Source organism: Piliocolobus tephrosceles, chromosome 10 (assembly GCF_002776525.5).
Source record: "Piliocolobus tephrosceles isolate RC106 chromosome 10, ASM277652v3, whole genome shotgun sequence".
Lineage (NCBI taxonomy): Eukaryota > Metazoa > Chordata > Mammalia > Primates > Cercopithecidae > Piliocolobus > Piliocolobus tephrosceles.
In genome coordinates this window covers 44273883-44287048 of record NC_045443.1, presented here as the reverse complement: position 1 = coordinate 44287048, position 13166 = coordinate 44273883, and the positions used below count along the sequence as shown (strand labels likewise).

The following is a 13166-nucleotide window of genomic DNA, read 5'->3' as shown; positions in this document are numbered from 1 at the left end:
TTAGCAGTTTATCTCTTTATTCTTCTCAAGAACTCTAAGAAGGCCACGGTGGCTCATGCCTGTAATCCCAACACTTTGGGAGGCCAAGGGGGTCAGATCACCTGAGGTCTGGAGTTCAAGACCAGCCTGGCCAACATGGTGAAACCCTGTCTCTACTAAAAATATAAAAATTAGCTGGGTGTGGTGTCGTGTGCCTGTAATCCCAGCTACTTGGGAGGCTGAGGCACAAGAATCGCTTGAACTTGGGAGGCGGAGGTTGCGGTGAGCTGAGATAGCGCCACTGCACTCCAGCCTGAGCAACAGAGTGAGACTCCATCACATACACACACACACACACACACACACACACACAAACCCTAAGAAATTCTTTCTTTTCTCTTCTTCTTTTCTTTCTTTCTTTCATCTCGCTCTGTTGCCCAGGTTGGAATTCAGTGGTGAGATCATGGCTCACTGCAGCAACTCTGCAGGCTAAATCAATCCTCCCACTTCAACCTCCCTAGTAGCTGGGACTACAGGCCTGTGCCACCATGCCTGGCTAATTTTTATAGGTTTTTTTAGAGACAGGGTTTCATCACATTGTCCAGGCTGGTCTTGAACTTAGACTCAAATAATCCACCTGCCTTAGCCTTCCAAAGTGCCTGGATGACAGGTGTGGGCCACTGCACCTGGACTACATACTCTAATTTTCTCCATTTTATACATTTAAAAATTAAGGCTAAAAGATCGAGTAATCTGCCCAAGGTCATCCATTTCATAAGAAGCAGTGCTCGAAGTAAAATCTGATGCCAAGCCTTTGTGGTCAACCACACATATAAGATTGCAGACAACAAATGCCTCATGTCCCTTCTGCAGTTCACAGCTAAATTGGCTGTTTCCTTTCACTGTCCATTTTAATGAATTTACTATTTTATCAATCACTAATATTTTTGTTATTGCCAAGCACCAGTTGTCTCTTTAATGTTACATGGGGTGGGCTGGAGGAGGCTAGGGTACTGATTCCTCTCTACAGTAAGTGCCCCAAAAATGACAGTCTCAAGAAAGGTTGGTCAGAAATGCCAACTTAATGTTTCAAATAAAATGGAAAAACTGAAAAGTACTTACTCATTAAAGTAACTGGTGATGTTTAAGCATCTCTCTCAGTTGATTCTAGATCTCATCCCTAGATAGCTTTCTTCCTCTCCTGTAGATCATTGTGGCCAGACGGGAGATCTCTGAGCTTGGGCTATAGGGGAAATAGGTCAGCCTTTGGGTGCTGCTATGCTTGCAAACCAGCGTCTGGGGAGAAGATGACATTTCCGGTGGCATCTGGGGCAAATGACACGAGTCAGCATTTACTTTCTTGCTTTAGGAAGCAGAAGACTAATGACCGAAGCTTCAAGACTTTGACATGTATGAAAACATGAAATGGTAAGTCAATACAAATACAGCATCTTCCTGGAATTTGGTTTTGAGCTTGTTTTCATTTCACCTTTCTCAGTAATCTGGGTGTAGCTTATTTTGACTCTTCTTTTGATTAAACAATTCAGAACCTCGGCTCTTATTGTTCTTGCTGGTGTGGTGCGTTCACGGCTGAGGAGGTGGTCAGAAGAGGAAAGGAGGAAGTGAGAAGAAACACGGAAATGGTAAGAAGAACTCTACTTTTCTAACTAATATTTCATAGGAGTAATCTTGTGTTTCTGTGCAATGTGTTACAGTTTACAAACCACTTTTATTTTTATTTATTTATTTTTTTGAGATGGAGTTTCAGTCTTGTTGCCCAGGCTGGAGTGCAGTGGTGTGGTCTCGGCTCATTGCAACCTCTGCCTCCCAGGTTCAAGCAATTCTGCTTCAGGCTCCAAGAAGCTGGGACTACAGGCACCCGTCACCACACTGGGCTGATTTTTGTATTTTTAGTAGAGACGGGGTTTCGCCATGTTGGCCAGTCTTGTCTTGAACTCCTGACCTCAGGTGATCCACCCACCTCGGCCTCCCAAAGTGCTGGGATTATAGGGGTAAGCCACCACGCCAGGCCACAAACCACTTTTAAATCCTTTCACTTCATCTCTCCACTGCCTTCCTGATGGAAAAATAGCTCAGTCCACACTACAGGAAACCACAGGCCTGAGCCCTGGCCTCAGCTAGATTCAGTATGTGGCAGACAAGACAAGAACTTTCTGCTTCCTCCCCTAGTGTTCCACTTGAAACCAGCAGGTAACTCAAGGGGACAGTGTGCTTAAAGGGGAGACGGTTCGCCTGGCACCGTGGCTCATGTCTGTAATCCCAGCACTTTGGGAGGCCGAGGCAGGTGGATCAGCTGAGGTGAGGAGTTCGAGACCAGCTGGCCAACATGGTGAAACCCTGTCTCTACTAAAAATACAAAAATTAGCTGGGTGTGGTGGCGGGCGCCTGTAATCCCAGCTACTCGGGAGGTGGAGGTTACAGTGAGCCGAAATCACCCCATTGCACTCCAGTCAGGGCGACAAGAGCAAGACTCCATCTTTAAAAAATAAAAAAACGGGGGGAGGGGGGTGAGGAGATGGTCTGCTGATTGATTAGATAAGCCTAGGAATTTGTTTTCTTTTGTCTGGAATAATATGATTTCGGGGAGGGGAATATCACTTTCCCTACAAATACGAAAAGTTAATAATGAATCAGAAAAAAGAGAGAGAGAGAGAGAGAGAGAAAATGCATGATTACAGAAGATCCCAATGCATGACTACAGAAGATCAGAATATGCCAGCCCCAGGTTCCCGTAATCCCAGCTCCTTGGGAGGCTGAGGCAGGAGAATCGCTTCAACCCAGGAGGCGCAGGTTGCAGTGAGCTGAGATTGCACCGATTGCACCATTGCACCTCAGCCAAGGCGACAGCGGGACTCCATCTCAAAAATAAAAAATATGCCACCCCAAAATATAGTTATTTGGCGTATTTCAAGCTGATTATTCTGAGCAACCGCAGACACAGGGGTATCTCTGAAAAGCTGTCCTTTTGTAAAATAAATTTATATTTATAAAAGAAATCTACATTAGTCAAAGTATCTGTATCAGGAAGAGTCCTGCTCTCCGACAACTTTTATTACCTGGGAGACTTTTCATTTACATAACAAGACAACCTTTATTCACCATACATTTCCTCTCATCACCCTTCTATAACTTGTCACTAGTTCTCTGTAAGCCCCAAGTCCCTATTCCTTCCTGTAGCTCAGGATACGCTTCCATCATCTGGCCTTTCTTTGAGTCTCATGTTTTGTGGGATTCCAGTGTGTGTGCATATAATTAAAAATGTTTTTTCCTTTTCTTTTTTTTAATTGAGATTTGGTCTCATTATGTTGCCCAGGCTGGTCTTGAACTCGTGGGATCAAGTGATCCTCCCTTGATCCTCCCTTGATCCTCAGCTTCCCAAAGTGCTGGGATCACATGCATGAGCCACTGAGCCTGGACAAAAATGTTTTTTCTTCTATTAATCTGTTTTGTGTCAATTTAATTTGTATCCCAGCCAAAGAACCTAGAAGTATGGAAGAAGCCATTTTCCCTCCCTTACAGTACAAAATAACTAACCAACGAGAGTAAGAGATTTCAAAACACTCCTGAATTACATGCTCTGAAGACTTAGTTTTTTTTAATAGTATGCTATTTATGTAAACTGGATTATAATGTGACATAATTGTCTTTCCTTGAAAAATATCATTTTACTTTACATCACTGTCTACTCAGTGTGTGGCTTAAAATTAATTCCATACATTGTGCATTGTTTTCATCCTCTTGTCTATGGCCATCAATAATTTCCCCATGAATTTTAGTACAGTCATTACCATTGAAATGTAATACAATCAAGGCAGCACCCAACTGATAGCCTTAATATTTTATAATTCATAGTAGTCTATTACATATCTTTGAAAATCTGCCATTATTTAGTTCTAGCAATTCCATAAATGAATTGCAAATCTTTCTAGTCCTGTAGATTTCAGCTGGTCTGTGCACTGTAAAAATAAAAGAACAATCTCTGTAATCATCCCAAGACCGGAGAACAGAGGAGCTGTAATAATGCAAATGATAATTCCACTTATACTCTTTAAACTTAAAATAAAGTTGTTTGAGATCAACAGATTTTCAACTGATTTTCTGGCTTCCAAGAACTTATTATGCTCTATGTAGACAGCTACTATTGCTATTCTGGCTACTAGTGCTATTCTGGCCCTATTTCATGTTTCAAAGCTCAGTGAGCCATCTCTTTTTTTTTTTTACCCACAAAACTTAGCTTTTTCTTAAACAGTAATGACAACTTATGCACATATAATGTTTTACCCTGTGAATGTGCTTTCACACACAGATATCCTTTAATATTAGCAGCTCGTTAGTAGTTATAGCCACAGAGAAATTTCAACTTTTCTTTATGCAAGCCATTATCATTTTATCCACATTTTCTATCTTAAGGAACACAATTATTTTTCTTATCTTCTAAGGAATCCTATAAATGGGCCAGAAATCAGCCCATTAAATATATACATATATACATTAATTTCAGTTGGCTGGTGTGTGTATGTGCTTAAATCTATTCCTGGGCTGCCTTAAACGAATGGGCCAAATTTGGGCAAATAACACAACTATGTTTTTGCTTTGCTTGTCTGACTTAAACAGTCCACATATTTTTGATAAGTCCTCTTCAAAGCACTCACATTTAGCATTTTCAAGCACATATGAATAATGAATAATTTGTTTCTATTAGGGTACAAAATCTTCTCTGATAGCAAATTAGGAACTTTGAGACTCTGGATTAAAACTTCTCATGAATTCGATTTAGTAACAGAACTAAATTTTGCACTAAGTACATGCAAACTTTGTGCTGATGAACAAGGCAATAGTTGTTGGGATTTGGGATGTTACAGATTGAGAAGAGCCAAATCAGTGATTTCACTATTCAGGATGGATGGAATGAGAAATGTGAATTTATAAAAGATCCCATTTTGTCAGGATTTCTTAAACGTTTCCACAAAATTCTTAGAATTCTTATGTTTTATGCAAGTTCTGTATTCTGTTCCAGTGCAGCTTAGTGCTTCAGAACATGGCCTTTGCAGGCAGAAAAGCTGGAGTTCAGAGTCCCAAATTAATAACCCACAAGCTGTGTGACTTTGGGAAAGATACTCAACCCCTCTGGCCCACTTTTACTTGTGAAGTTTAAACATGCAAAGTGCTAAGCAGACTGCTTGGCACTTAGTAAATTCTCATTTTATTCCAGGGATTGGTATACATGCATCCATGCTTTAGTAATGCAAAATAGTTCTTTAAATGAGTAACCACTAGAAAAAAATGTAAATACTGACAAGTACCTTATTTGATGGGCTGTTCCATGGGCTGGTATGACACCATCACTGCAGGAAGAGACTGCGCAAGTGGAAGGGGAGATGACAGAAATCATCGTTAGGTCAAGTTGAAGCTCGGGGAGATTGAGCAGCTGCCTCAATCACACAGGTTAACTACTGAGCTTGGACTAAAGACCAGGCTTCCTGGATACCGGACTCATAGTTTCAGAGCAATAGTTAATGAATTTTTTTCTCTAAGGCTGTAAGCTCTTTTACGGAGAATAATTTAATACCCTACAAGAATTGGGTCTTACATTATTTAGCAATGTCCCTTACCTTTAAACCACAGTTTAGTTTTCTAATTCCGGTTCTCTCTCCTTTTTTCTTTTGGTTTTTTTGAGACAGAGTCTTTCTCTGTCACCTATGCTGGAGTGCGCTGGTGTGATCTCAGCTCACTGCAACCTCCACCTCCGGGCTCAAGTGATCCTCACACCTCGGTCCCCCACCTACCCCCAGTAGCTGGGACCACAGGAGTGAGCCACCACGCCCTGCTAGTTTTTTGTATTTTTGGTAGAGATGGGGTTTCGCTGTGTTGCCCAGGCTGGCTTCGAACTTCTGGGCTCAAGTGATCCGCCCGCTTCAGCCTCCCAAAGTGCTGGGATTACAGACCTGAGCCACTATGCCCAGTTCTTTTTTTTTGAGACAGTCTCACTCTGTCTCCCACATTAAAGTGCAGTGGTGCGATCTCGGCTCATTGCAACCTCTGCCTCCCAGGCTTAAGCAATTCTCCTGCCTCAGCCTCCTGAGTAGCTGTTATTATAGGCATGTGCCACTACACCTGGCTACTTATTTTTTTTTTTTTAAGTAGAGTTGGGGGTTCACCATGTTGGCCAGGCTGGTCTTGAACTCCTGGTCTCAAGTGATTCACATGCCTCAGCCTCCCAAAGTGCTGGGATTACAGGCGTGAGCCACTGTGCCCAGCCATAAGGTTGTTTTGTCAAGGAAGATGGAAATAACTTAATATTTTGGGTCCTTTCTTACTTTATTAGATTAACATTCATTAAGTGTCCCCTCGGTCAGGCACAGTGCTTAGCACCTGAGATATGAGGTTGAGTAGGACATGGTCTTCTCTATGTCCTATAGCTCACAGTGCAGGGAGGGAAAAACACAGAAGCAGATAATTAGAAGTCAACGTTGAGAGTGCATTTATGGCTTTATGTTAGAGTATCACTTCTATTACTGAAAAGGGACTTTTAAAATTCTACTGAAAGTGTGAAAATGACTGAAAACAGCACCATAAAAAGTAGCTCCTAGTCATATTCTTTTCTGATGAGTATTTACTTTGTACATACGATTGGCCCACATTGCATCATTTGTTTTATAAATTAATTGTATATCACTATTCTATTTTATTGGTAAAATAGTAGGCTTTTAAGTATTTTTCCCAATTATCACTTACAAAAATATTGTTACAGCTTACTTTTTTTGCTCTTCCTTTTTCTTTTCGGGTGCTCTTTTCCTTAACATAGTTTGTTGTTGCTTCTCTGAAATACATTTGTTTATTATTATTATTACTTTTTTCAGATGGAGTGTTGAAAGACTGGAGTGCAATGGTGTGATCTTGGCTCACTGCAGCCTCCGCCTCCTGGGTTCAAGCGATTCTTGTGCCTCAGTCTCCCAAGTAGCTAGGATTAAAGGTATGCACCACCACGCCCAGTCAATTTTTGCATTTTTAGTAGAGGTAGGGTTTCACCATGTTGGCTAGGCTGGTCTTGAACTCCTGACCTCAGGTGATCTGCCTGCCTCGGCCTCTCAGAGTGCTGGGATTACAGGCACGAGCCACCAAGCCTGGCCTGAAATACATTTAAATAAATGAAGATGGAGAATCAGACATTACTTTCATTTATCTGAATCTGGTGCAGTTCAATTAATCTATAATTGTAAATCTTAGAATCATATGTCAGTATTCTATTTTGTTAGTCATGATTTCTAAGTGTTACGTAACTGTGGCCCCAGCCACTTTATATTTTGGTATCATGACAAAAGGCTGATTGTGGTTATTTTCTACCTATGCATTTATTCTTAGTGATATATGCTGGTTAAATTATGGGATAGTTTTAAAATACATGACAAAAATAGCTAAGAGTAAAGAAATGTCTTTGTTTCTGGTTGAATAAACTGACTACGCAAAGTTCCAATTTAAAATAAATTCTAAACGAATCATGTTATTTTCCAAAACTGCTCCTCCTCTCAGAAAATGAAATCAATATCCACCCGGTTGCCCCAAGACAGAAATCTCAGGATCATCTGTGACTCCTTCGTCTTCATCTGCCACAAGTAGAGTAGCTTCTATCTCCAAAGCCAATCTTTGATCAGTCCTCTTCCTATGGCCTCTAACTATAGCCTCTGCTTTAGTTTAAATCTAGACTCCTGCTGTGGTGGTGCTGTGGCTTCCAAGTTTATCTTCCCACTAATGTTCCTTTCTTCCTCCAATCCATTCTCTAAACCACAGTCTTGCTCTTTCTAAGACGCAGATCTTATAATTTTACTTCCCTTTATAGGGTGAATTTAACCTGCTAAATCATGTCAAAATTTTTCTGAAGATACCAGCCTTTCTGCCTTAATCAAACACATTAGCCAAATTCATAGCATTACTGGGATAAAGCCTGAAGATCCCAAATTGATAAGGCATCTGGATTCCCTTTGATAACAGTATTCAATAACAACGAACACCTACTGAGTATACTATTCCAAGCATTTAAAGTGTATTAACTCTTTTTACAAAATCAACAATAATTATTGTTGCTACCATTATTTGAGAGCCTACTTTACTAGGTGTTACATATTCATTTATTCATTATTGTTACCTTTTCTTTTTGAGACGAAATCTTGCTCTGCTGGAGTGCGATGGCATGATCCTGGCTCACTGTAACTCTCTAACCTCCACCTCCCGGGTTCAAGTGATTCTCCTCCCTCAGCCTCCCGAGTAGCCCGGATTACAGGGATGTGCCACCATGCCCCAGTAATTTTTATATTTTTAGTGGAGGAGGGGTTTGCTACATTGCTACATTGGCCAGGCTGGTCGCGAACACTTTACCTCAGGTGTTCCTCCCACCTTTGGGATTACAGGTGAGCCTACTGTTACCTTTAAAACCACCCTGCAGGGTAGCTCTTACTGTCTCTGTGAGGAATACCAGAAAAGGGAAAGGACTTCCTGGAGGGCTGGCTCTGCCTCAAGCCAATCAGCTGACACTAAGCAGTGAAGCCAGAACCTGAGGTCTCTCTGCCTGCCCTGGTCTTTGCTCACCCTGACACCAGACACCTCACTGTGTCCTGAGCAGCACAGATGCCACACCCACAGTGTCACATAGAGAAGGGTGATGTAAATGAAAATTAAAACACTCTGACAAAGTCAAGGAGGTCATTTGTTTTTGTTGTTGTTGTTAAGTTATTTTTGGTAGAGACAGGGTCTCACTATGTTGACCAGGTGAGGCTGGTCTCGAACTCCTGGGCTTAAGCAATCTGCCTGCCTCAGCCTCTCAAAATGTTGGGATTACAGCCATGAACCACTGCACCCGGCCAGTGTCAGGCTTTGTTTCCTACAAGTCAAATCAAAACAGCCAGCAAGCTGGGTTCCACCGGGTGGCTCACGCCTGTAAACCCAGCAGTTTAGGGGCCCAAGGTGGAAGGATTGCTTGAGCCCAGGAGTTTGAAACCAGTCTAGGCAACATAGCGAGACCCCGTCTATACAAAAATAAAAATAGGCTGGGCAGGGTGACTCATGCCTATAATCCCAGTACTTTGGGAGGCCGAGGTGGGTGCATCACCTGAGGTCAGGAGTTCGAGACCAGCCTGGCTAACATGGAGAAACCCTGACTCTACTAAAAATACAAAAATTAGCCAAGCGTGGTGGTGCATGCCTGTAGTCCCAGTTACTCGGGAGGTTGAGGCAGGAGAATCGCTTGAACCTGTGAGGTGGAGGTTGCTGTGAGCCGAGATAGTGATACTCCACTCCAGCCCAGGTGACAGAGTGAGACTCCGTCTCAAAAAAATAAAATAAAAATAAAAAACTAGCTGAGGGTGGTGGTGTGTGCTATACTCAGCTACTCAGGAGGCTGAGGTGGGAGGGTCACCTGAGCCCAGGAAGTCAAGTCTGCAGTGAGCTATGATTGTGCCACTGCACTCCAGTCTGGCAGAGGAGACCCTGTCTCAAAACAAACGAACAAACAAAACCCGAAATCGCTAAGTTTATCCCCCAGCACCAAGTCTATCCCTTAACAGTATGGCTGCTTTGAGTTCAGGCATGTGTCTAAGGCAGCTGGTTCAGAGACCTTGACACCTGGTGGAGTCACAGAATCAAGACCCTGGGAAAATTTCTTATAGCTCATTTATTTAAAGCTTTACAATTGTTTACACTGCTCAGGAAAAAAAAAGAAAAAAAAAAAAAAACGAACAAATTATGGGTGTTCAGAGAGCTGTGTTAGCCCACAGAATTCAAAGGAGAAACTGTCATTCACAGAGCTTGATTAACCAGACTTAAATTTCAGGAGGAAGTAAGCTATGAAAAATCTGTAACCTTTGCCTGTCATATGCTTAGTTTGTTAAAGAAAACCAGAGAAGGAGCTTGTTATTCTTTAAATAGAAAAGCTTTAAATCAAAAAAGCCCTGAAATGTTTTATCTGAATAAGTTCTCTCAGTAGGTATCTTAAGAATAATTGATTCTAGGCCGGGCGCGGTGGCTCAAGCCTGTAATCCCAGCACTTTGGGAGGCCGAGACGGGCGGATCACGAGGTCAGGAGATCGAGACCATCCTGGCTAACACGGTGAAACCCCATCTCTACTAAAAAATACAAAAAACTAGCCGGGCGAGGTGGCGGGCGCCTGTAGTCCCAGCTACTCGGGAGGCTGAGGCAGGAGAATGGCATAAACCCGGGAGGCGGAGCTTGCAGTGAGCTGAGATCCGGCCACTGCACTCCAGTCCGGGCGACAGAGCAAGACTCCACCTCAAAAAAAAAAAAAAAAAAAAAAAAAAAAAAAAGAATAATTGATTCTAGTCAGGGCTTAGGGGCCAAGACCCAGATCACAAGGCTGATGCAAGTTCTTTAAGTTGTGATTGTATCTGATGAAGAGGAATGCATACTTACATATTTGTGTAAGGAAGATTTCCTTATTGTCATTTCCTTCCATGACAATAGGTCCTGAAAGGATATTCCCCCAAGGCCCTGAGCTAGAGCCTACAGGGTAACTCTACATGCTCTTCTCCTAATAAGATTTTGGTAACATCTGATTGTTTGCTAAAATCCCATTTGAAGCCCCTTCCTGCTTGGTCCACAGAAGCAAAGAGGAAGGAAGGGAGGTCAGTGGGCATACACACTATCACTCAGGCTAAGAGAAAAGGTAGTTGAGAGCTCTGCCTGCCCACACGCCCATCGGCTGGGTCATCCTTGTCCTATCAGGAGAGAAACAGCACTTCCTTTCCTCAGCAGCAGCCTCAGGTAGCTGGAAGGTGTGCCCCTGGGCCTCAGACAGCTCAGGGGAGGTGGCACAGGGCTTCCTCTTTCATAGAGCTAATTAGGTTCTTATCTGTGCTACCAGATGAGCCCAGCTGCCAGCTCCTTACTTCATCTCAACCAATCCAACAGGCTATTCAAACCAACACTGATATTATCCTAGCAATTTGTTTTACATATTTTGGACAAACATTTAAAGTAATTTAGTCCTCCATCTGTCACCTTCAGGCTAAAGCCCTTTATTTTTTTGGTGCATTGACCATGGGGCTCCATCTAGGTCCTGAAAGGATATTCCCTCAAGGCCCTGAGCTAGAGACCACAGGTTAATTCTCTTCTCCTAATAAGATTTTGGTAACATATGATTGTTTGCTAAAATCCCATTCAAAGCCCCTTCTACCTGGGCAGAGCCAGCCAAGTTGAGTTCAGCTTCAGTTGGATGCATATGTCAAAGTCCCTGGACATTTGAATAGCCTTTACCTAAGGCAAGAGCAAATGCTGGCTAAACCATCCAATCACCATTTATTTATGTTGGTGGTGTTGGGATTTGAGAGCACAGAGTGGAAGGTAGAAACAGGGTAGTGTCAGTAACTACTGTCAAGTCTACTTCCTCACTTTCCTTTTTAACATACAAGGTCCCTAAAAAAACTTTGGATTTTTTTTTTTTTTTTTCAGGGGCAAGGGGATGTAGAGATGGGGTTTCGCTATATTGACGAAGCTGGTCTTGAACTCCTGGTCTCAAGTGATCCTCCTGCCTCAGTCCCCCAAAGAAAATCTAGGATTTAAAAAATGATCAATTCATACAAAGAGAGACTGAAAAAAATGGAAGTGAACTTTTGCCTTGTCCCCAGCAGGCTGAGGAATTACCAAGGAGGCAGGAGGTGGAGTAAAACACACCAAGCCTGATACCAATCATTGACAATATTATGGTTAGTACTTATTGAGTGCTGACTATGGTTGAAATTGTCTTTGCAAAATTATGACTGAGAGAGTGAGAGATCTAACTTAACCAACGCTATCTTGCCTCTAACCTCCAAGCTGTCCTTGTTCATTCCTGGGTATAGGCTGAACTAACTTTGGGAGAAATTTAGTTTATAGTTTAAAACAAAGATGATAACAGCCCTTTCCCAAAGCAGACCTCCTTCTTGTCTGGGGACTAGATGGCCTTTGTAGGATTAACATGAACCACAGATTAGAAATTATGGATAGGAGTCATGCAGCTGGAAGCTCCAAGATTCTGACCCTCCCTAAACTGCTCCTACGATCAACGCTTGAGATATTTTGCAGACCCTGCATGTGATGGATTGGCTGACACCATCCAGTTCGGTAAACTGGTTCATCTGATCTTGTGCCCTGCACCCAGGAACTGACTCAGCGCAAGAAGACAGCTTTGACTCCTTCTGATTTCATCCCTAACCAATCAGCACTCCTAGCTCACTGGCTTCCCCCAACCCACCAAGTTGTCCTTAAAAACTCTGCTCTCCAAATGCTGGGGGAGACTGATTTGAGTAATAATAAAACTCTGGTCTCCCACACAGTTGGCTTTTCGTGAATTACTCTTTCTCTATTCCAATTCCCTTATTTTGGTGAATTGGCTCTGTCTAGGCAGTGGGCAAGGTAAACCCCTTAGGCAGTCACATGGTTATTGACCCTTCTTTTTCCTTCCTTTCTTCCTCTCTCTCTCCCTCATTTCCTCTCTCCTCTTCTCCCTCCTTCCCTCTCTTTATTTCTTTCCTCCTATTCATAAAAAAACTATTGAAACTGCCTTTGCAAAAATTACAACTAAGAAAATTATGTCAGTGAAAGAAATCTGACCTAACTGACTCGACCTTGCTTCTAATTTCCAAGCTGTTACACCATTCCTGGGTATAGGCTGAACTAATTTTGGGAGGAACTTAGTTTATAGTATAACTTTGAAACAAAGACGATAACAGCGCTTTGCCAAAACAAACCACCTTCCTACCTGAATACTAGACTGCCTTTGCAGGACCACCACATTAGCTACCAGATTATAAATTACGGTTTAGGAGTCATGCAGCTGGAGGCTGCAGAATTCTGAACCTTTCCAAATTGCTCCTGGGGATAATGTCACTATAATAAAACCTAAGATCAGTGCTGGAGGTATTTTGTAGACCCTGTACTCCATGGATCAGCTGGCACCACCCAGATCCATAAACTGGCTCATCTGATCTTGTGGCCTCCATCCAGGCAAGATGATTCAGCGCAAGAGGACAGCTTAGACTTTTCATGATTTCATCTCTGAACTGATCTATCAGCACTCCCCACTTTCCAACCCCCTACCCATCAAATTATCCTTAAAATCTCTGATCCCTGAACTCTGGAGAGGCTGATTTGAATAATAATAAAACTTTAGTCTCCCGTA

At 42.5% G+C, this 13166-nt stretch overlaps 1 protein-coding gene and 2 long non-coding RNA genes across 6 annotated transcripts in view; 2 read left to right on the top strand and 1 right to left on the bottom strand.

The window, feature by feature from the left end:
• The window catches only part of PCED1B (PC-esterase domain containing 1B), a 24873-nt gene extending 19120 nt beyond the window's left edge, over nt 1-5753 (bottom strand). For 2 of the 4 annotated variants that reach the window (XM_023231176.2, XM_031936298.1), the window contains exons 1-3: nt 5613-5753; nt 5304-5358; nt 1102-1569 (exon numbers count right to left, since the gene is read on the bottom strand). The gene's annotated coding sequence lies outside the window, so the exon portion shown is untranslated. Of the gene's footprint in view, nt 1-1101; nt 1599-5303; nt 5359-5612 lie in introns of those variants that run through there. The other 2 variants (XM_031936299.1, XM_023231174.2) reach the window with 2 other exon arrangements.
• On the top strand, nt 1170-6920 carry LOC111555270. Its single transcript, XR_002735474.2, has 3 exons — nt 1170-1407; nt 1527-1622; nt 6861-6920. It is a non-coding gene; the product is annotated as an uncharacterized LOC111555270 (long non-coding RNA).
• LOC111555271 lies at nt 6911-13166 on the top strand. The gene is made up of 2 exons (XR_002735475.1): nt 6911-6973; nt 12071-13166. It is a non-coding gene; the product is annotated as an uncharacterized LOC111555271 (long non-coding RNA).